Here is a 3,569-nt window from a genome sequence, read left to right on the forward strand (position 1 = left end):
AGCATGAGAGGAAAGTGGCCAGGTATTTCCCATCCCACTGCCTTCTTTATTGATAAAGTAGTTCTAAGTACCTTCACCCCTTTATAACTACAGACTTGCAAAGGGTTCTTTCTCCATGACTCTATTCTTACCAGCTTCTAATCATTGTTTCCTTCCATCATCCGTTCAGTCCTGGAAGAGGCCTTCCTACTGATGACAAAATAACATTCATTGTCTGATCCCTTAACCCAGTTGGCACTTTGGTAATTACCCCGTATTAAAGTATCTCCAATTGAACTATGTAAGTAGGCAGAAATTTTGTTTCTTGACAAGAGTCTAAAAGATACAGATGGCAAGCTTACTTTTCACTGTATATTCACTAGTAACATTTAATTTTTCTCCACATGCTTGCCTTACCTATCTGAAAATAAAATTAATTATAAGAAATTTAAGAAATAAAAATATGACTTGTCAAAATTTATGGAGCACAGTTAAAGTAGTGCTTTGAGGGAAATCAATAGCTTCAAAGGGAGAAAGATTGAAAATCAATGATCTAAACTTCTATCTCAAGAAGCTATAACGAGAACAGCAAATGACACCAAACGAAAATAGAAGACAGGAAACAATCAATTTAAGAGCAGAAATCAATAAAATTGAAACAGAGATAGAGTGGAAAAAATTAACAAAACCAAAAAATGGTTCTTTGAACAAATGAATATTAATAAACCTCAAGCATAGGATCAAGAAGAAAAAAACACAAAAGCCCAATATTAGGAATGAAACTACAGATCCTAAATAAGCAAACAAAAAAATTGTAAGATAAAATAACAACTTTACACCAAAATAACAACTTTACACCAACAATTTGTTGGACAAATTCCTTGAAAAACACAAGTTATTTAAACTGACACAAGAAGAAATAGGAAAAATGAATAGACCTATATTTATAAAAGAAGTTAAACCTGTAATTAAAAAACTACCCCCCCACCCCCCACCCCCAAAAAACCAAAACCCTCCAGGCAGGCCCAGTTGCCTTTGTTGACATAGTGTTCTAAATATTCAAACAAGAATTAATACACTTTTTTTTTTTCAGCTTAAACAATGGGAATTTATTAGTTTGCAGTTGTGAGGCTGAGAAAATGTCCAAATCAAGGCATCTTCTAGGTGATGCTTTCTCCCAAAGTCTGTGGCTTTCTGGGACTGGCTGTTGGTGACCCTTGGTCCTTAGCTTATCACGTGGCAAGGCACATGGCGGCATCTCCTGGTCTCTCCTTTCTCTTCCCTGTTCTGTTGATTTCAGCTTCTGGCCTCTCCCGCTGTGTCTGAATTTCGTTTTGTTATAAAGGACTTCAGTAATAGGATTAAGACCATTCTAATTTAGTTGAGCCACACCTCCTCAAAAGGTCCTACTTACACTGGGCTTACACCCACAGGAATGGATTAGATTTAAGAACCTGTTTTTCTGGGGAATGTACAGTTTCAAACCACCACACCTCTCTAGACTGTGGGTCCCACCAGGGCAGAAGCCACAGTATTTTCTTTTTCTGTTTGTTTGTTTGTTTGTTTGTTTGTTTATATTATTTTTTTTTTTTTATTTTTTTTCTTTTTCTGGAGTGCAATAAACACAGATCAGATTGAGGGCTCCTTTTAGGATCCACATATTCAGGCCCCCCCACCTGTCCCCTTTCCTCCAGCCCCTGCTCAGCCTGGCTGGTGAGGGTCCCAGAGCCCCTTCTCAGGGAAACTCAATGCTCACAGCACAGCTTCTCTCTTAGAAATTGTATTGGTTCTGGGGAAAGGGAGGCAGGGATGCCCCTGCTTCCTCCTGAGGGTCCCACAAGCCCTCGCTGTCTCCCATTGCAGTTGATGGAGTGGTTCACGTGTTCCAGGTTGGCCAGGAAAGCCTAGCTTGGGTCAGGTGCTCAGGTGCACCACATAGGTGGAGAGCAGGAGGAGAGTGTCCAGGCAGCCAGGGGCCAGCAACGGGCCCAGCAGATTGTAGTGAGCGAAAGAGATCTGGCTGCCCATGATGAAGGCCTGGCCACCCTGGTTCTGGGCCAGCAGGGTCTCGAAAGGCTTCAGGTGCGGGCAGCTCCTGCACATAGTCCTCCTTGCCCATCTTATAGTTAGTGTTACTGGAGCCCTGTTTTTGCTGATGATGTTACTGGAGCTCTGTTCCAGGCTGGCTGTCTCACTGCAAGAAGGAATTCAAGGATGAGACAAGAGGGTAAAAGCAAGTGAGAAAAGTTTATTGAAGAGAAAGGCGAGAGCTATGCTGCTCAACAAAGAGAGGCGCACAAGGATTTTTAATAGATTAAACAAGGGAGATGGGGTTTGAGATTTGGGTACATTGTGATTGGTGAGTAAGCATTCAAATTAAGTATTGTTAAGTAGGCTATTGCGATTGGTTGCCTATACATTCTTGTGATTGGTTAGTAAACATGTAAATTAAGGTTTGTAAGTAAGCTATTACAATAGGCTGAATAAAGATTCAAATTAAGGATTGTGACTGGGTTATTGTTATTGATCCATGCCCTGTGGTTGAACAATGTATTCTGTTTTTGCTCAACCTCTTCCGGTTTCAGAAGCCTGACTGTTCTCTCCAGATGGCCCCCACCCCACCCCTTATACCAAGTCCAAAGGCGCCTCAGAGCCTGCAAGGTGTTTTTCCTAGTTTAACCTTCCTCAGTTGGTATACATGAGGTGCATATACTTGTAGCGGAGATCCTCCATGCTGTCTTTCACCATGTCCACCAGGGCTGCCTTCCACTGGTCATTCCCATATAGTCCGAGCGAGTGGCCCAGATGCCACGGGATTGCATTGGACTGGTACAGGGTGAGGTCTCCGTCTTGGAACTTGGGGAGCTGCCCACACAGCTTGAACCGAGAGGTAGACAATGGATAGGCCGGCATGGTCCACATGTGGGTGTGAGCAGTAGTGGCAGCAGCCACGGAGGCGGTGGAACGCCATTAATACACTTTTAGAGAAACAAGTCAAAATTCATTTAATGAGACTACCGTAACCCTAATACCAGAAGCTGCCAAGGACATTATAAGAAAGGAATATTGCAGACCATGAAGACTCATGAATATAGACACTAAAATCCTAAACAAAATATTAGCAAATTGAATCCAGTAAAACATAAAAAACACCTATATTATGACCAAGAGAAATTTTACAAATTTGCAAAATTGATTTAATGTTCAAAAACCAATGTAATTCACCAAATTAACAGGACAGTGGAGAAAAATTATAGGATCACGTCAATACATGCAGAAAAAGCATTTGAAAAAACTCCAGTCCTCTTCTTTCATTCATCCAGGGAATTTTTTGAAGTTCATTTTGAAGGCGGGGAAAACTGGTTCTGAGTCATTATGTATTCTTGGGAATTTTTGTTCTGTGTTCTCTGCCCTGTAGTCTTCGTGGTCCCTGCTGTGGTTTAGGCTTTTGAAACTAAACAAGCTTCTCTTCCTTGTGCTGCCCTGTCATTCCTACCCAGAGGTAAAGTACATTGAACTTCCTAGCTTGAGTTGGAGGAAGGGTGAGGGGTAACAGGCAAGTCCTGCGGTGGGGGTGGGGCCCAGTGGTT

At 41.9% G+C, this 3,569-nt stretch overlaps 1 pseudogene; it reads right to left on the bottom strand.

The window, feature by feature from the left end:
* Nucleotides 1-1,893: 1,893 nt before the first annotated feature.
* Nucleotides 1,894-2,892, bottom strand: LOC119526063 (annotated as a pseudogene).
* Nucleotides 2,893-3,569: the final 677 nt, after the last annotated feature.

This window comes from Choloepus didactylus, chromosome 1, assembly GCF_015220235.1.
Source record: "Choloepus didactylus isolate mChoDid1 chromosome 1, mChoDid1.pri, whole genome shotgun sequence".
In the NCBI taxonomy this organism is placed as follows: domain Eukaryota; kingdom Metazoa; phylum Chordata; class Mammalia; order Pilosa; family Megalonychidae; genus Choloepus; species Choloepus didactylus.